Below are 20,912 nucleotides of genomic sequence, written 5' to 3'. Positions count from 1 at the left end.
AAAATGTTATACACCAAACAGTAACTTAGTGATTATTTCTCCTAGCATAATTAAATTTATAACTGTAAATTCTGTATATTATTATTTTATAAAGTCTTTCAAAAGCAAGTAAAGGAAAAACTTGGCTTGGCTGCCTGTGGACAATTTTGTTTTGATACCAGTTTGAATAAAGCAAGAACTCTCTGATGTATTTATAACATGATACTGCATTTCAGGCATGGGATAAACTGAAGGTGACAGGAAGGGTGGCACAAAGGCCATGTGCAATGAGCGTCACATTGAAAGGGCAGCCTACAGGAGAACCTAGCAGACGTGGAAAGTGATTGGGCAGAAAGGTGGTGATATCTCAGTTCAGCAATGCCCTGAGTATATGTAAAGAAGAATTTCTTGATGAGCAGTATAAATCTAATCAGCAACATTCCGATTTTACTAATATTTCCATAAATTTCAAACACTACTTTTTGAAAAGTGCAGTTACAGTAGATCTGAGACCTCGGTGTATCCAGCGTAGGATAGCACAGTGAGAGCAGCAGTGTGCACAGTGCCAGTCCAGCATGACGGGTCCATGGAAAGGTCTGTCCCGAGAGCAACACCACCGGCCCACTCTACAGCCACCTTCTCCTGCATCACTGACATTGCTGAGTTACTTTATACACTTCATTCTCATCACAGTGAGTTTTCTGACCCAACATTCATAAGTCTCTCCATGTTCTTTTTCCTGCACAAGCAAATTATTTCTCAATCCTCTTTCCCAACTTCTCTCTTGAGGGTAGGTTTCTATTCTACAATCAAGTATCATCTTCGTCCTAATCAAGGAAAATGCTGAGGAGACAGTCACCTTTCCTCAATGTGGATAGTGTGAGAAAAGTATCAAAACCAGGAAAAATGAGTACCAAGAAGGAAGGGGGAGGGGGAAATCCACCTTTATCCATGTAGATAACTTCAGATGCAAACCCAGAAAAGGGCAGTCACGTTCCTATGGGTGTTTAAACATGGCTGGAATATAGCTAAATAAAAGCAAGCTAATTATCATTGATGAGCACACATGCTATTTACCTTTGGTGAGCCTTTTTCTGAACTTGAACAATGGATTTCCAATAGTTACCATTGGAATAATTCAAAAAAAGTTAAGATATTCTGGATCAAAATTACAGTGTCCACTAAAAATACTCAGTCCTGACTTCCTTTTCAAATCAATGTGAAAGGCCATATAAGGAAAGTATACAATTCCACACTCAGTTTGAGATTCCAGAGTGTTACTTGTGAAAACAGATAGCTGAGATTGTGAGGGGGGTTGCAGATTCTAGTAACAAATGCATCTCTTCTTCATAAGACCTTCTGGGGGTTGTGTCACTATCCTACACTGCATTGCTTATATTATGTTTCCAATTAGAGTTTCAGAAGCTACCATAGCCACAGCACACAGAGTGATGCAGCCAGGAGGCAACCAGGAAGCTAAGACAGTTGTATACCTCTCTTGCATGATTGATAATTTAAGCAGTAGAATGTCCAAGACTGTATCCATTTTGGGCTTTAATTCATCATGAACAAGGTTTTTTTCCTGGCCCTATAGTAAGTCTATCATCAACAACTACAGTGAACAACACAGATCCAAGAATAGACAGTGATTCTGTGTGACAGCAGAGAGAAGAGTCAGATGCATGATCCAAGGAAAATTCCCAGAAGGCATGAAGCCAAATCAAAGTAGGAGGGAGCATGTGGTGGAGTGGGCTTGAGTGAGTAGCTGGTTTCCCACTATTTTCCTCTCAGTCAAAACTCTTTTTATTGCTACTACCCTTAAGCTACATCAAGAGCCTTGCCATGATACTCTTACCTCGACGCATTTCTATTTTTGAAATGAGGTGGAAAGGCAGAAACTTGAAGAATCTCTTTCTCTTTTCTATAAATCACCAACTAGATAAAAAAATAGAGCCCATTCACCACTTACTCTTCTCTTCTCGTAGGACTCTAATTACATGGTTTTGTCAAGTGTGTTATAAGGGAAATGGCTCAGGGAAGTTGGCAGACCTCAATAAACCATCGCATGGTTGTATTGAAGTTGAACAGTTAGAATGGGCAGGTGGCATATTACCAAGAAGAATGCCAAGGGAAAACTACAAAACCTCTTTGTGAAGGTCTTATTCCTAAATACACAAACATTGAACCTCAAAGAATGAACAAATCTTCAAGGTTGCAGATTTACTTAATAAATTTATTCCAGAATCCCACATACAATAAATGATTAAAAGAAAGGAACAAAGTTTCTACTAGGATGTCTTAAACACAAATAGCTCTTTCATTGTGTATAAGCCTAGTGAAATTTCATTCTGATGGAACAGGCTGCTCTGCTGTTCACCTTCATAAAGCTTCATTTAAGAATAACAGCAATTCAAACAAACAAATTATCCACTGTGGCTTCCTAAGAAAGGTGCGGTTCTGTATTTTCAAAATGCTCATTTATGTAATTAATGACTTTGGACTTGCAGGGAAATATTCACCTGATTATTTGATACAATTATAGGGCATGAATCTACTGGCAATGATCAAATCTTAAACACAAATGTGGAATAATTGCTCAAAATACATGTAAAAGTCCGTCGTGATTAAATTAGCATGGGACTGAGAACCAAAAGTACTGTATAAGAATCATTGCTTTACCTGAAATTTTTCTGAGAAAATCAACATAGCTATCTTATAAACCACAGAATCTCTGAGGGGGCAGAGACCTTAGATAACATTAAAAGCAATCTTCTTTGGTAGGGTGACCAATTCTTCCAGGTTTGCCTGGGATTTTTCTGGTTTTAGCACTGAAGATTCTAAGTCTTAGAAAAATCTCTGAGTCTTGGGTAAATTAAGTTGGTCACTCTAGTCTTTGGATTCATGAATCTTCTCTGTGACATAACATACAAGAAACTTAACTGAGACTTCACAGAGTTCTGTTAGAACACAGAAAAGCACAGACACGGACTTCACAGAGTTCTATTCTCCTTCGTGTCAAAATCAGTGCTATAATCTATCCTTGTTCTGCCTTCCACAGCAAGACAAAGTTTATTCCCTCTTCTACCTGGTAGCTCTATGAGTATGTGAAGACTACCCTTCCCATCCCACATTTCCCCAATCCAGTCTCTCTATTCTCTAGGATATGCTGGCCCAGCCCCTTCGTCTTCTCCTTGAGTGTTCTCATTCCATTGGTAACCTCACTACTTTCCTCTGGGCAGGCTCATCTGTCAAGGTCCCTCAAGCACTGACAGGCCCAAACTTAGCTCAAGGCCCTGCACAATGCCTGAGCAGATTTCATGAGCCCCTCCTTCATGGGCCTGGGTGTCACGTTTCCATGCAGACAGACATTCCTTTAGTTCATTTGTCCACCATATCCCACCATCAGATAAGAATACAATTCATGTCAACATAAAATCATGGAGATTTTTCCATATGCTGTTATTCAAAGCTCTGCCATCTTGTAGTTTGGTAACTGAATTCGTCTTTAGACCCAAACATCACACATTTATCCTTTCCAGTGAACCCATTATTCCGGCCCATGATCCCAGCTTTGGATCATAATTCTATCACCTGAATTACTCATTCCAGTAATTTGGTTCCAGGTTCAGGTAGTATGCAAATGTTTTCTGCATGTCAACATCTGCAATCATGCAAATCATTGACAGAAATGTTGACAGAAATGTTGTCAAGTGGAATACCAGATGATTAGTCAGTGCACACCTATTTGCTACATAAGGGCAGGTATTCATGTGGGTCCTTTATTTTGAAATATTCTTTAGGGCTTTCCCTTCCAGATTTTAGAAAGGAAGTTGAAACAAGAAAGAGTACAAATACACAGTAGCCATACTTTCTTCTTTTCAACCAGTAACTGTCTTCTCTTTATCTTGAGCCCACACATATTCCTTCAGGCATTTCCAAACTTTAATGAAACAAGTTATGATAGAAATCCCATCATGAGCTGGAACCAAGCAGCACTGAGTGTGAATCATGAGTGCAGAGCTGCCAGTATTCTTGACTCTCTTCTTTCCTGGCACACAACAGAGCTGCACTTGCCCACCCGTTTTGAGGTTAGGCATGGCTGTGTGACTTGTGTTAGCCAATGACATGTATGTGGAATGATACGTATTACACACTGGCAGGAGCTATAAAATCCAGCTATGGGGTTTGTCATGTTTCCTCCTCAGTGTTGTTTTGGTCAGGGAAAGAAGTGTCAAGACAAAGCCTTCATTAGCCTGGGTCCCTGGGAGAACACAACTCTTAATGGGGTGACTATGAGGGGGATGGATGTGTCAGAGTTCCCCTGTGGACCCATATGGGACATGCAGGTTGAGTAGGAAACGAAGCCCCTGAGATGTCAGTTTTTTGTTTTTTGTTTTTTGGGTTTTTTTCACTGCTCTATGACTTTGCCTATTGTTACACAGGGTAACTACAATGCAGAAGTAGAAAAATACATGAACTCCTGTTTACAAGAAGCTTACAGTATAGTTGGGATAAATCATACCCACAAAATACAAGTAAGGACTCAGCATGAAGTACGACGATAAACTGAAAAGTAGAGATAATTAGCCAATAAGATATGGTGCTAAATGTGAATCACTGAGATGATACATTAAAAGGGAGTTAGTAAAAGGGGATCTCAATGTGGGCTTACAGTTCTCAGAACACATTTCATTTCTGCTAAGCAAAAGTGCAAATTATTTAATTTATTGAAAATTATTATAGGAAATGGTCCTACAAATATGTTGACTCTTCTCCTTAAAAACTGTAATAAAAGTATGGGCTTAAGTTATGGGGCCATTTTCCATGTATTTGATTTTAGTCTTTTCTAATAAAGTACTTAGTGTTTTTTTAATGGATATATTATAGATCTTTGTCCTCCAGAAATGGACAGATTTAGCACTTTATCAAGACAGAGGGGTCACCCTTTCTAGGAGTTTTATAGAAACCTTGGCAATTATTGTAATGCAGAGAAAACGGGGCTGATCATAGCACCCACTTAAATATGATTTACTTTATTTCACAGAAAGGTCCGCTATTACAACTACACAGGTAAATATTCGCCTGAATACCCAATATCAATTTGGCTGACCTAGCAAAAACATGGCCTTGTTTCTTTTTAAAATATATTCAGCCTCTCCTTTCTGCCCTTCTATAGGGATGAAGGAAGTTTGGTGTTAATTGGAATAGTCATTCCCTCATTTAGCAAGCACCTACTCTCTGCCAAGGACTGTGCTGTTATGAATACATATTGGTTATTCATTAATGAGCACGGTAGTCTAGGGTCCATCCTCAGGGAACTTACAATGCACAGGGGGAAGAGATAGACAGTGGAGAGGGTGGGAAGAAGGACTTTCTAGTAGAAGAAACACCATGTCTTCCCTACTCTGAATCAGAAAAGAGTTTTGAGTGTTCAAGAAAATCAAAGTCCAGCGTGTATCAATGAAGCAGGGTAAATGGAAAGGAAAGTTGCTTGAGATGAGGTTGAAGTTGGGTAATGGGCAGGCCACATGGGCCTTAGACCCTCTCTTAATTTTTTTTCGTTTTATCTCGAATGACCTCAGAGCTTTAAACAGGGGGTACAATGTGACACAATTCCCATTTTAAGAAAGTCACTCTGGCTGTATGAAGAATAAACTGGTGGTAAAGGTTAGCGTAGAGATGGTGGAGTAAGAAGAACTGTTGTAGAAGCCCAGGTAAGAGGTAGCAGTGACTTAGACTGGAGTGGTAGGGATAGTAATGGCATGAAGTAAATAGATTGAAATATATTTGGAAGTAAAATCTTGGAGGGGTGAATATGAAGGTGATAGATGTGTCAGGGAGAGCTCCTGGTTTCTGGCATGAGCAAGTCTCCAGTTTGCACAATGGGGAAGAGAGGAGGAAGAGCCAGAATGAGGAAGCAGAGTAAGGGTTCCCTGTTGTTGAATGCAGCTGTTGTTGAATGCAACTGGATACACTGGGCTGAAGCTCAGCAGAGCAGAGTGGGCAAGAGATGCAAATGTGAGGGTCATCCGCTTAATGCTGGTATTAGGCTGTAAATACAGGACAAGGAGGAGATGTGGGCTTGGAAATGTGCGCAAGAACAATGAAAGTCTTGGGAGCCAAGAGGAAGTTGGATCAGAAGCCTAATAAGTTTAAGAGAATAATTCCTGACATCCCTTGATCTAATCGCAGACCTATATGAGAATACGGAAATGTCTGTACCTGCTCCCATTATGCCCCTAAATCACAGATCAAAACAGTAGCATCTCTGTGCCTATCTCTACATCACAAATTAACTTCATTTTCAACTTTACTACAAGTGTCCTCGACTATTTTTCCAAAGAGAATGACATTTTTATCACAGCATTTTTACTATCTAAGCAATCTTGGGTAGAGGAATGCTTCCCAAATACCAAACTGTGACAAAATGTTGTTCAACAATCCATAACAAAATAAGAAAACTAGAACCACAGAACATATATAACATCAAGATAAGGTGGCCAACAATCATTTCCTGGGATAGATGCTCCATTATTCTGAAATCATGTCAGTTCTACCCTTTTAGTATTGAAATATCCTTTCTTTTAAGAAATAATGGTGATAGATTTTTTTTTTTTTTTTTTTTTTTTTTTTGTGAGATAGAGTCTTTCTCTGTCACCCAGGCTGGAGTTCAGTGGTGCAGTCTCAGCTCACTGCAACTTCTGCCTCCTGGGTTCAAGCAATTCTCCTGCCTCAGCCTCCCAAGCAGCGGGGATTACATGCATGCACCACCACAGCTGGCTAATTTTGGTATGTTTAGTAGAGACAGGGTTTCAACAAGTTGGCCAGGCTGGTCTCGAACTCCTGACCTCAGAAGATCCACCAGCCTCGGCCTCCCAAAGTGTTGGGATTACAGGCGTGAGCCATCGCACCCAGCCAAGATTTTTTTTCTGATGTCCTTACTTAGCAAAATAAAAGATTAATAATCCTACATAAAACTCTACTTTTTTTTCAATTGTACAAGTCTGTGAAATCCCAAATCAGGGAAGAATAAGAAAAGAGAAGAACAAAGCATCATTGAGGAGCCAAGTGCCAGCTCTCAGCTAGGTTTACACTCTAGCTGAACCACTCCCTCCCAGACACAACCTCAGGAGTGCCTAGGATTCACTTCTGTGCCTTAGCAGACACTGCTAAATGCCATGGACATGTGGAGTTGTTTCCAGACAGTCAAAACCACAAGTGTCAGGGTGCACTTTATCAGTAAAGCTGACTCATTGTGTACCAGGCAAAGAAATCCCTGCACTCCACTCTTAAGAACTGCAAACAGGGCCCTGGCTAGTTGTTGTCTCTTGTGCTACTTGCCATGCTTAGATCTTGATTTCAATGAAGACTGTGCTAGCAATTGAATACATGTGACTATGGTCTGGGTATTACTTACTATTAAGGAATTACTGTTAATTTTTTTAGGTGTACTAATGGCATTATGTTATGAAAATATTTTCATTTTTCTTTTTTTGGAGACAGGGTCTTGATCAGGTTGGAGTGCAGTGACATAATCACAGGTCACTGCATCCTCAGACTCCTGGGCTCAAGCAATCCTCCCGTCTGAGTCTTCCAAGTAACTAGGACTAGAAGTGTGTATTAGTCTGTTTTCAAGCTGCTGATGAAGACATACCCTAGACTGGGCAATTTGCAAAAGAAAGAGGTTTAATGGACTCACACTTCCACATGACTGGGAATGCCTCACTATCATGACAGCAGACGAGAGAAGAGAATCAGAGCCAAGCAAAAGGGGTTTCCCCTTATAAAACCATCAGATCTCATGAGTCTTATTCACTACCACGAGAACAGTATGGAGGAAACTGCCACGCCCATGATTCAATTATCTCCCACTGGGTCCCTCCCACAACATAAGGGAATTATGGGAGCTACAATTCAAGATGAGATTTGGGTGGGGACACAGCCAAACCATATCAGTGTGCCACCACACTCAGCTAATTTTTAAAATTATTTTTAGAGACATGGTCTCACTATGTTGCCCAGGCTGGTCTGCACTCCAGGGTTCCAATGATCCTCCCATCTTGGCCTCCCAAAGCACTAGGATTACAGGCATGAGCCATCACACCCAGCCAAGAAAGTATTATTTTCTAGATATGCACACTGAAGTATTTGATATAAAATATATGATATTTGGGATTGCTTTATAATATTTTAGCAAAAATAAATGAAATACAGCAAGCTGCTGAGCATTGATAAGTCTTGATGATGATGATGGTATATTTCACTATCTTTTTACTTTTATGTCTGTTTGGAATTTTTCACAGTGAGAAGAAGGAAGGAAGAAGAAAGGAAGGAAGGATGGAAGGTGGGAAGGAAGGAAGTAAGAGATGGAGGAGGAGGGGAGAGGGAGGGGACGAAAGGAGGGAGGACTCTGTCCAACACCCTTATCGTTTCATAATGACTTTAAATGGAAGGAAGGTAGATTAATAGGAGGGAGCAATTCCCACTAGTATTTGTGAACACCTATTTTTGGGTGATCTCCATGACGGGAATGCACACGAAGGCACACAGTACAGTCAAATAGCGGTTACAACCAATGCTGTGGAGATGAGGAAAAGGAAACTCAAGTTAGCCTACATTTCCTTTTTTGTTTGTTTGTTTTGAGACAGAGTCTCACTCTGTTGCCCAGGCTGGAGTGTGGTGGTGCGATCTTGGCTCACTGCAACCTCCACCTCCGGTGTTCAAGCAATTTACTATCCCAGCCTCCCATGTATCTGGGATTACAGGCACATGCCACCACACCTGGCTAATTTTTGTATTTTTAGTAGAGATGGGGTTTCACCATATTGGTCAGGCTGGTCTCGTACTCCTGACCTCAGGTGATCCACCTGCCACGGCCTCCCAAAGCGCTGGGATTACTGGCATGAGCCACTGTGCCCAGCCTAACCTACATTCCTGCATGGAAAATAGAAAGAGAACAAACTGGCTAAATGGAGCTATTTGGCTGCTAAAGAAATTCATTTCGGAGCAATTAAAAACAAAAACAATTATGTTAATACTTAAGGGACTATCTCAAAATCCAGGGACAACACAGACCTTGCAGACACATGGGCTCTGCCAGGATTGGGGCAGCCACTGCCTCCAGGCCCTTTTGTTAATTGGACCTGGCAACAGGTGTCGCTCCCAGCCATCCTGACTCTGGTCCTTTCCATTTCCCTGCCACTCAGATAAAGAAACATGAATTCTGACCCCGGGCATATGAAAAGGAAAGACAGCTCTTCCTCAGCCACACCCAGAAGAGGGCAGATGAACCTGAGAAATAAAAATAAATTCCTAAGCTCTGCAACTGACTGAACAAGCCCCCTCTTAGCCAAGGGGACCACAGAGAAACCTTGAAAACTGAGTTCCAAGCTGCGATTGGATGGGAGTTCCGACAGGCCTAGTTATACCTCCTCGCTTACTTTTCTTTCCTAAGAGTTAAACAGAAACTAGTCCTCGGGAAAGGCTTGCTCCACCACTGATTTCAACCAACTCCGTGACTGCCCCTCCCTTTTTGTGCCTTTGACACAACTGACCAGCATTCCTTCTGACCACAGAGTGGTTCTGGCCAGCCTACAGAGGATGTGCACTGAGGGTTTTTGTGTCCAATGCTTCACCTTTGATGCCAGAGGGCTGCAAATTCTACCCTCAGATCATGCTAACACAGCCATTTGTTGAACATATGACCCATGGAGAGGCACGAAGTTCAATTGTGCATGTGCATGTTTTTCCTTTCATAAATATTTACAACTCCTCCTACAGCTTATTAAATATGTATTTCAGCCACCCTACTCAGCATAAATTCCTGTTCCCTTTGCCCGTCCCTTGAAGTATCTGTTTCTGGCTTCTGGCCAGAGGCTGTGCTTCCCAGCCTGTCAGAATAGCCACCTGCAGGCTGCAACTCTTTATGAGAAATAAGGCTCTCCTTTCCAAATGTAAAAACCTCATCATTCTGCAGCTGAAAATCCCATCTGATTGACATGTGGCTGAGAGCCTCTTCCCCCTGCATTTAGTGGGAGGTGGAGCATGCTAACTGAATGGTCTGCAGAGAGAGCCGCAGATTCCCCCAGCTTTTCCCCTCATGCCTTCTATCCAGCACATCCAGGCTCCCCTCTCCTAAATATCACTTTCTTCAGAGTTTATCCCTGCTCCAAAACAGTCAATGGGTTCTGGAGGTCTATGCTTCAGCACAGTATGGTGGGCCAAAGGGCAGGCTCACAGCCACACTACAAAGGGTCAAATCCTGGCCACTTAGGAGCTGGGTAACCTGGGACTAGTTCTTAACCTCTCTCTACCTCAGCTTCCTTCTTCTCTGCAAAAACAAGATCACAGGACTGTTGAAAATGGAATGAGTTAGTTCAAGTAAAGTACTTAGAACACACTAACTCAAGCACTTAATAACATTAGCATTATTATTCCTATAAACCACCTTTACTTGGTTTCACTGCAGGCAACCTATTGTTGATCCCACAGTGCAGTTAGATCCCCACATCCCTTTAATTTTTGCTCTGCTTGATGTTCTTCTGGCATGTTCTCTTTCTGTTGTTTCTGCAAATCCTCCCCACATGTCAAGGTCAAGCTGAAGCCCTAACTTCTCCCCATATTCTGACTGTTGAGGACTCCCAACTTCCTCCTTCTATAGAGTTTAACAGTATCTACCACTACCTGAACATGTTTAGGAAATAAGTGAGTGAGTCATGGCCTCATTAGGAAACAGGCAGCACCTAAAAATGATAATCAAAGACTATTTATAGAGGAGTGGGCAGGGTTGAGAGAACCAAAAAGAGATGGCGAGTCACCCAGGGACTAGCAACAGGGGAAGCAGTTATCACCCAGGCTTAAAGGGATAAGGAGACGGAGTAACTATTCCGTACTACTAGACACCAGTGAGAGCCATCAGAGAGGACTCCTAAGTTGCGGACTTGACATAGAGAAACACCACTACTGCCCAACCATTTGGAAAGTGGGGAATGAATGCCTCAGCCTCTATCTCTTCTATGCTCCACAGTCTCTTGTAGGCAATTCCTATTAGCCAGACCCAACTAGAGGCCAAAGCCCAAGGAGAGGTCAGTCCCCTCCCCCCGCCAACCTACCCGGAGACACAGAAAAGGGTGGGGAATGGATTGCACTCCAGCCTGGGTGAAAAGAGTGAAACTTCATCTCAAAAAAGAAAAAAAAAATCTGCTTTCTCAGTAAAGAGGGGCTTACATGGAGACATCAGCCTTCCCTGTTTGTCCTGCCTTAAAGGAAACACAGCTCTGGAGCTAAGTGGGCATCTTGTAGCAATAAAGCCACAAGTGTGAGGCTAAAACAGCTACATGCCGAGGGTTGTAGAAGGGAAAGACACAGGGAACCTGGTCCTGGAGGACATCGTTCAGCTGAGGCTGAATCAAGCCAGCAGTTTCCTACTTTCAGCCTTCTTGTTATGGAATATACACAAATAAATCTCTCTTTATGGAAGACTCCACTTGTCAAGTTTTCTGTTACTTGAAGCCAAATTCATCCCACATAATGTCACACAGCTAGCAAGTGGCTAAGCCAACATTAGGTCCCAGGGCCCCAGAGATTTTTCCTATGCCTCTTTTATTCATTAAGTCAGAGAAATCTTTCAAAAAGATTTCTATAAACACATATGGAATCAAGGAGAAGTGCTAATGTAAGAATGCATCTGTGCATGGGAAGAGAGGTGTTATATAAACTCTTATAGTGCTGGAAATAATATCTCTAGGGCAGACAACCAGGTTCAGTTCAGAAATGCTGCATGTGTGTGTTTGCCAAACTTTTAAAAGGGAAACAATGAAGAGAGGTGAGGGTGAAGAGCAGACAGATCTTCATTTCATCAAAGAATCTCCACTGGTCATTTGTGAACTGCATGGAATTCGATATACGAAATTTAAATAAATGTTAGGTACAATTCCTCATCTGTGACACCACCAAATGTCATGTTGATGCATCAATCTCTGCATATTCTATTAATATAGATTTACTGTTATAAAAAATGCATGTGGATCTAACCAAGTGTTGCTATTCTCAAACTTACTTAAAAAAAAAAAAAAAAAAGTAGGGGGAGGCGCTAGAACTCATTGAGAGAAATCACAAAAGAAAATGAAAGAAGCAGCACACCCAGAAAATGAAAAAATCAGCTTCCTTCCAGAAGTGGGACAGCCTGCTGGAGGAAATGCCCCCTCTGACCAAGCCCAGAGAAGACGCTGAACAGGCAAAGCCATCAGGACCAGGACAGACTCACCTCCTTCCCCATTACCATGAGGTTTTTTGAAAAGCCAAGGGGGATCTCGACTGGGCTCATTCTATCATTTTTAGGTGAATTAAATATGAGCTAGCAGACACTGAGCACTCACAGTAATTCAGTTTCTGTACAGCTACATTCTACAAAGCAGCTTTAATCCATGCTGCTACCTTGTTGAGCTGGCCTGTCCCTCATTTTACAGATGAGGAAACTAGGAAACTTCCTCAAGATCACAAAGCAGCAAGTGGTAAGAAAAAAATCCCTAAGACCCTGTAGGATCTGAAGCTGCTTCTCTCTAAACTCACTGTGACGTTCACCTTTATGTTGCCCTGGCCAGGCCTTGACACTCTCACCACCTTCCATGCCCATTCTTACTAGTTATATCCGGTCTCTGTTTAAAAGTTACTTGTTTAAGAAATCTCTGTCTCATGCCCTGCCCTGGACTGGGTGTCCTTTGATGAGCTCCCACTATGCTGTGTACCTCTTAGCACTTTCAACTGTCATTAACTAATCAATTGACTGATTACATGAATTAAATAATGATTTGTTTATTCTGATGGTGGCACCAAGGGGTGGCTTGGTGTTATGCTGTGTGTGACGGGACTGCAGGAGGGGGCGGTGAGGGAGCATCTTTGACCGCTCAACAATCTCCATCAGCTCTTCCTCAACATCATCCACTCCAAATAAACAGTTAATGTGAGACGAGACAAATCATTTTGCAATATAAGATCACCTTTAAGTCAAGTCTCTTTGCCATTCCCTTTCTGTCTTAAAACCAGACTGAAGTCCCAATCCCCTCTCCTGTAGAAACTTTAGAACCATTTTTTATCTTTCACTCTCATTAGTGTGAAGGTTCCGTGAAGGCATATGCACTGTGTCTTGTTCACCCTTGAATCCCAGCACCTAACACAGTACTTAGCACACGGTAAGCAGCCAAGTATTTGAGTGAATGAATGAATGACTTAGGACTCCCAGGTTAGTGCTCTTCCACCATACCACTCTGCCTCCCCCAAGACTGAAGCCCACAGAAACTTCCACCTTTGGACATTCTCTACTTCAGATCAAAGCACAGCCTTGCTGGGGTCAGGGGCTTGGAAAAGCACAGCCCCGACAGACAATTCTCGGTCATGGTTTTAGCTCAGATGTTTCATCTCGCACACAGTGCCCTTTCAGGAGGGTAGGGCTTCCCTCTTAAGCCATTCCCAGAAGATAAGGAGAGGACCCAGACCCAACAGAATAAACACAGGAAAGACAGAACCTTTGAGGGCCCAGATGTCCTTCTCTTCATCCAGGCTCTCAACATGTGGAATACCAAAACCTTTTCCAGTCCCTTTCTCAAAATCACCTGGAGATGTTGGTTTAAAGAAGCCAATTCCAGGATTCCACCCTAGACCTACTGAATCAGAATCTCTGGAGGTGATTCTGAGGAATCTGTGTTTTTAACAAGCTCTCTGCCAAAAACAAATGCTTGTTTTTAACAAGGATTGGAGATTTTTTAACAAACATCTCCAGCACTGATTCCTGCTACTCTGAAACATCTTGACTCTGAAGTCATGGCCCAGCCTATGATGTTCAGAGGGTGACCATCAGTTTAGGCATGCCAGGCCCATGAGGAAGAGGAATTCCACGGAACTCAGTAAGACTCCATTCAACCTGACCTTTTTTTTTTTTGGTATTTTCAAATTAGAGTATAACAGTCACCACCAGTGGCGAATGGCCTGGATAGCTGCCCCTGAAGCCTCCCCCAATCTTATCCATATCACAGGCTGGAGATCTCTGACCCTGCCAGAGGGAGAGGAAAACTCAAGGATTGGGACCTGGCTTCTGTCACTTAAAAAAAAAAAAAAAAAAGTTTAAAGTTCTAGATTGAACCTGGGTGGCAGAGGAATGCAGGGGCTTTTCTTTGTTTATTTTGAGGAAGAGCAGGGAGCAGCCAAATCCTGAAACCAAGACGGAATCACAAAGCCATTTCCCCGGTGTTTTGTTGCTCAAGAATCTCCCTCTCCCTTGTTGCTGGGTCTAGATGCAGCCTCCTGTTAAGGCAGAATACTCGCTAAAAGTTCCCATTGTCTGTCTAGGAGGGGCCAAGGGCCAAGTCACAACAAATCCAAAATGCTCAACAGTGGTTAATGGATGCTTTCATTCTTTAAGATATGGGCACTTTTAGGAAATATATAACAACCAGAATACCTCTCCCCCCCACCACCAAAATTTTTTAAATATAATTTATAAATTATATAAATTATTGTTTATATAATTTCAAGGGAACACGGGTTCCCTGGAGCCTATCCATGGAACTCTGGCCATGAGGCCCAGATTAAGAACGATCATAAACATGTTGAAGAATTGAAAACCTGAAATATCTAGAACTGTTTATCCACACCTGAGGAAATCCAAGGTGGGGATGGGATGGGATGGATGAGGACACAAACTTGCAAATATTCTTTTTACTCATGTCTTGATTGTTAATAGGAATTTGACAGAAATATAGATATATGCAATATTTGTTTCTGGTGCTTTTATTAATCTGAAGTAATTTTGTTATTTTAGGGACATTAAAAATTCATCATACAGAATTTAATATACTCATAAAATAATCATGCTTGGTAAATTTAAAGGTATAATCTTGGAGACAAATATTTACTAGTTGAATTTACTTTAAAACATTTTATATTTGTTGTAGGGTGTTGAAACTGCTAGACTTTTTTAAAATCTAGGATTAGTTTTTGCTGTTTTATAAGAAGCATTCCAAAACTGCAAATTCTTTCTTTAAATAAAGAACAATACCCTTTTTTAAAAAAATCCATTGTCCATCTCACATTCACATGTCTAGAAGGAGGAGGACAGGTTCTGGATACTTGCCCTATTCCTCCACACTCTTGAGACCTGTCCTATCTCCTGTTTGTTCTGAGTCATTAGGGCAAGTAGCACCACAGGCATACAAGATGCTCCTACTCTCACAGTCCCTGATCAGTCATGTGCCAACCTCTGTACTGATTCTCAAAAGACTAAGCCCACCAGCTAAAAACGCACTAGGTCTGTCTACCTTTTCCTCTAAAAATGGTAGTGGCTCCCTGAATGTTATAAGCTTACATTTGTACCATTTTCCATTGATCCTAAGACACACCTTATCTTATGAGTCACCAGGAGCAACACCATCCTTTAGACAACATGACACACTGCTTTAACTATAGTTCTCCAGAGTCATGCAAGCCTCTGATTGCTTTGACGTTTCTTTCATCCATCCAAGATGTGCCAGCAGTTTCTGCTGTCACTTGGCTGGGCTTGTGATGGCCAATCCTTCTGTGAAACTCACTAACAGTTTCTTCTACTTGATGGATGGCTCTTCCTCTCGTAGGCTCCAGAAAGCAGTTTGGTTGTTACTTTGCAAAAATTATGCACTATTGTGTTCATTCCTCTAACCATGTGTATCTGCTTCACTAATATCAAATTAAAGTCCTGCTGCTCTGTTTCTATGCCTTTTTGCACATAAGGTAATTTTTCATTTTAATGTCAAATCATAGTATAAGTTTTTGAGGATCTTTTAAACAGCAATTGACTTCAACACCTATAGCATCAACAGCGCATCTACTTCAATTGACATGATGACAGTGTGAACTGCCATGACATTATTAACAACTGTATCTCCACAGAGCCTGACCAACACCATCCATTGATCCCCAGAGATGTTGGGATGTGGAAGATGTACATTCTAGAATAAGTTAAATAGGGCTCCCACACAGTAACCTTGTGCTCTTGTCTTAATGTTCTGGCCGACCCGTGGTTATAACTAAAATGAAAAGGAAAAGAATTCCAACTAAGAATAGGATAATGATGAAATGAATAGTTCTTTCACTTCCTGCAACTTTCTGACTCCTTTCTATTATGTGTCTTAAAGTGAGGGACTCAGAGCTATCCTTCTTAACTACTCACCAACAGTATGTCATGTTACTTTGCTATGATCTTAATGACAATATCCTGCTACATCTCTTTTTTCTCCCTCAATCTGTCTCTTTTTCTCCTCTAATAACCTGGAAGGGGAACCAAATGACCAACTCCTATTTCATTTATCTATACTAATACCACAACTTTGAGTTTACGATAAATTTCCTTCCTCTAATTTTTTATCATAATTCCCCATAATAACTTTATTGAGTAGTAGAGAGGGGGAGAGACTATGAATTTGTGGATGATGTAACTAGGACAAAAAAGAGTTGGTGGGAAAACCAATACTAGCACTTAGCCTCCCAAACTTGTGTTTCTTAATCTCTGTTTTTTGTTTGTTTGTTTGAGACGGAGTCTCTCTCTGTTGCCCAGGCTGGAGTGCAGCCGGGGGATCTCAGCTCACTGCAAACTCCGCCTCCCGGGTTCCCGCCATTCTCCTGCCTCAGCCTCCTGAGCAGTTGGGGCTACCGGTGCCCACCACCACACCCGGCTAATGTTTTTGTATTTTTAGTAGAGATGGGGTTTCACCATGTTAGCCAGGATGGTCTCGATCTCCTGACCTCATGATCCGCCCACCTCGGCCTCCCAAAGTGCTGGGATTACAGGCGTGAGCCACCACACCCGGCCTGTTCCCTGATTTTAAGACCCCTTTGGGAAGAGCTGTCCCACAAACAGAAGAAACTGTTACTGAGATCCCCAAAAGAATCTCTCATCACAAGCTAACCTTCTGGATGGGAGGAATGTATTGTGGATTCCTAAAAGTTGAAGCCTGCTTATATACGTTCAATTTAGTAAGTACTCCTAAAAAGACTGTACGCAAAGCTTGCCAGGCAGGGTACTGTCGGGTATTCCAGGAGGAAAGTCATAGCCCTGGCCTACCCTGCCTCATAATCTAGAGTTGTTCTCAATTCTGGGATGGGGGAAGAGGCAGGGAGGAGCACTTCATCTTGTCAATCAGATTACATTTTTACATTTACAGGCCCCAGAAAATTGTTCCAGATCCCTCCCCAACAACACACACACACATGCAGGATATTGCAAATCATTTCTTGGGATTGATACAGTTCCTGGACATTAGAGGAGTAGCTCACATCTGCACCCCATAATATTGAGTCATGAAACTCACACAGATGAGCTTTTTCTCATGGTTAGAGCCACCCAAGTACAAAGAGACCAAGCTAGTCAAATAGTTTCAGGAGGAAGCAATAGCCGCCCTTGGTGTTGAGGTTTTCTTAATTAATATCTGAAAAAGAAATTCCTTGATCCTTCCCTCAGACCCAGTGTTTTGTGAGGCCTTCCTTCCTGGCAGGGTTGACGGTGAATATCCTCCAGAATGCACAGCTGGCCAGGGCACTTTTGAATAATCCACGGCCTTCCCTGAGGGGCCCGCTCATGATACCCCCCGCTCCCTGCATACCCTGCCCTGTGCTCCACTCATCTCTTCACAGCTCCTGGCCAAGACGCTGGGGCCTCAGATTGCCTTCTGAGCCCTCAGAAAGGAGTGCTCCTCTTAAAGAGGTCAGGGGACCCCACTCCCCAGAAAAATCTCTGGCCAGGGATATGGCTACAGAGTTTCTGGCATTTGTGAGTTGGCGAGTGGTCAGGGAGTTTCCAGTCTTTTACTACTCTCGAAAAGCAACCCGATTTTTCATTTGAAGTCAGGATGTTGAAGTGTCACTGAATCGCTGGGGACGGACATCTGGGATCGGAGCCTTGTCTTGGTGGAGCCAGAGTCTCCGTATCACTTAAGGACACAGAAATCCTGGCTTCTTTCCCACATTAACTTGTGAATACGAATATGAAGATTTTTATCCGATTTCCCATATCTTCTCTTAGAAAAGGGGACAGAGTTCCAGTTCTAGAGCCACAAAGGATCTGTTGAAACTCTGGCATTGCAGCCACTTTCTTGTGTTTATTCTTCTTCTTCTCTGGATGGCAGTGTTTCAAGGCCCGGCAGGGGAAGCTCATGTGGCCTCATTTAAATTATTACTACTATGAATTATAATATATAGTGCTTTTTAGTTAAAAGGGTTTTTATCTTTATTATTTTAACCTAATCTTCATTTGACCTCCCCACTAATTCCGTAGTGTATCAGCTGTGGTCCCAGCAGGGATTCGACGGCACATTCAAAGAGTTTAATTGAAAATTGTTTAAAGAAGGGACTATTTACAGAGATGGATCAGTCAGAGTCCAATCAGGAAAATAAAAACTGTGCCGATTATTTTAATAAGGCAATTAAATTCAACACCTAAATAAAGGATTGGAGATCTTTGTATGAAGTATCTAAAGTAGTCAATTCATAGAGACAGAGAGTAGAATGGTGGTCATCAGGGGCTGGGGGATGGGAAATGGGGAGATATTTCAAGGGTAGAGAGTTTCAGTTTTGTAACATGAAAAAGTTCTGGAGATTAGAGGCACAACAATGTGAAGCTACTTAACACCACTGAACTGCGCACTTAAAAAGTTTAAGATGGTAAATTTTATGTTTTTCACAACAAAAAGAAAAAAAGAAAGGGGTTGGAGATCTGAATATGTGAAAGGAATCATAAAGGTAACACAGAAAAGCAACTGTGAAGGATAGGCTAGCACCACTTGGGCCAGGGAACAAAGGGAAGAGCTCAGTGTTGTCACCCAGAAGCTCGGAGCAGGGTGGCAGATCTGGGCCGGAGGCCTCTGAAGAGGGGCTGCCTGGTTGTTACAGGTGCTTGAGAGCAAGCACAAGCACGGCCGTGAGAGTGCCAGAAAAACACAGAAGGCTGCATCCCAAGGCTGCTGTGGGAAGGATGGCTGCTGAGCAGACTCTAAGAGGAAGCGCAAGCAAAGGAGGAATGGGTCCCTGCTCCTCCCTCCAGTCTTGCAGGCTCCCTGCAGCACCCTGTATTGGCAGAACTGACAGAGAGCTGCTGACAAAGAGGGATGTCTTTTGGAACATCACAGCCCAGTACCAAAAATCAGGGCATAAAAAAGGGTGGTGAGGAGCTGAGCAACATCAGCTTAGTAATGAGCAGGGTAAAGGGAATGGTAAAACAACCAGCAACCAGGAATGGCAGGGAACAATTATTGCCCCTAAGTCTAAGGGGCAAGAAGAAGGGATGATATTATGGGAATCTTGTCAGGGCCATTAGGGACATGGCTGTGGGAGAGGGGCTGCCAGCAGGATCTGTGTCCATCTGCCTAACCCCCAGCCAAGCAAGGAGGGAAGCGGTCAGAGGTGGGGGAAGAAACCCCTGACTTCTTTCTCTCTTCCTACCTGCTGGTCACCATAGCTTAAGAAGGAATGTTTAACATATATTTAATCAAAATGGGACCTACTATATGCCTTTATCTGCATCTTCATCTCCCCATCTAAGGATGATAGTGACAATAAAACTGAAATCCCTCTAAGTTAATATATTTCAATTCATTCCTTCTCAACAGTTTAGCAGTAACTTGGCATGAACAAAATTTGCTTTTAAGCATGAAAAATTGATGATTTTTACCAAATTTATTGAAAGCCTAACATGCCATTAAAATACTTGGAACTGATTTTTACAAATACTAGGAATATAAAAAGCAGATTAAATGTTTATCACCTGCTTCTCTTGCTGATAGTTGAAAAACTGCTTTGGATTCAAGTTCTCTAAAATGGGAATGACCATAATACACATCACACAGGATTGTAGTAAGGATGAAATGAGAAAAAAACAGGTGAAAGCACTGTGGAAAGGGGGGTTTTTATTTTCTGTTACCTTCAGCTTTCCCTGGGTCTGGGTGTTCTTTAAAGCAGGGGTCCCCAACTCCCAGGTCACGGACCGGTACTGGTCCTGTTGGAAACCAAGCTACACAGCAGGAAATGAGTGGCAAGCCAGCGAGGCTTCATCTGTATTTACAGTCACTCCCCATTACTCATATTACCACCTGAGCTCCAGCCTCCTGTCAGATCAGCGGCGACACTAGATTCTCATAGAAGCATGAACCCTATTGTCAACTGCGCATGTGAGGGATCCAGGTTGCACGCTGCTTAGAAGAATCAAATGCCTGATAACCTAAGGTGGTGATGCTAGCGCTGTGCGGTGGCTGCAAATACAGATCAACATTGGCAGAGAGGTTTGACTGCACAGAGACCATAATAAATCAACTGCTTGAAGACTCATATCAAGTCAGTGAGTGGCAAGTGACAATTAAGCTGCATCTGGTGGCAGACTTTATAGCAGCAAATGAGTCGATGTCCTTCAAGTGTACAACTGCATGTGGTGGCCTTAAAAGCACGTTTGAGACAACTTCAAATCTCCCTATGTTTTTGATTAAAGTCAAGGTGGAATGTCCTGAGACTGCCTTAAAAGCACTGAAAATCCTGCTTCCATTTCCAGCTTTCTATCATTGTGAAGCAGGGTTTTCTGCAGTGACAGCAACCCAAACAAGATTATGGAGTAGACTGGATATAAGCAACACACTTTGGGTGTCACTATCTCCCATCATTCCCAGATGGGACCATCTAGTGGCAGGAAAACAAGCTCAGAGCTCCCACTGATTCTACATTATGGTGAGGTGTATAATTACTTGATCATATATTACAACGTAATAATAATAGAAATAAAGTACACAATAAATGTAATGCACTTGAATCACCCCAAAACCATCCCCAACACTGGTTCATGGAAAGACTGTCTTCTATAAAACTGGTTCCTAGTACCAAAAAGGTTGGGGATTGCTGCTTTAAAGTACCACCATCACAATCTCTAT

The 20,912-nt window shown here is 42.2% G+C and overlaps 1 long non-coding RNA gene across 1 annotated transcript in view; it reads right to left on the bottom strand.

Annotated features, from left to right (window-relative positions):
- Positions 1–20,912, bottom strand: part of LOC106999426 (uncharacterized) — a 71,997-nt gene that overhangs the window by 27,828 nt on the left and 23,257 nt on the right. The window lies entirely within an intron of this gene.

The sequence above is a fragment of the Macaca mulatta genome, chromosome 7, assembly GCF_049350105.2.
Source record: "Macaca mulatta isolate MMU2019108-1 chromosome 7, T2T-MMU8v2.0, whole genome shotgun sequence".
NCBI classification, from domain to species: domain Eukaryota; kingdom Metazoa; phylum Chordata; class Mammalia; order Primates; family Cercopithecidae; genus Macaca; species Macaca mulatta.
This window is presented reverse-complemented; position numbering and strand designations above follow the sequence as displayed.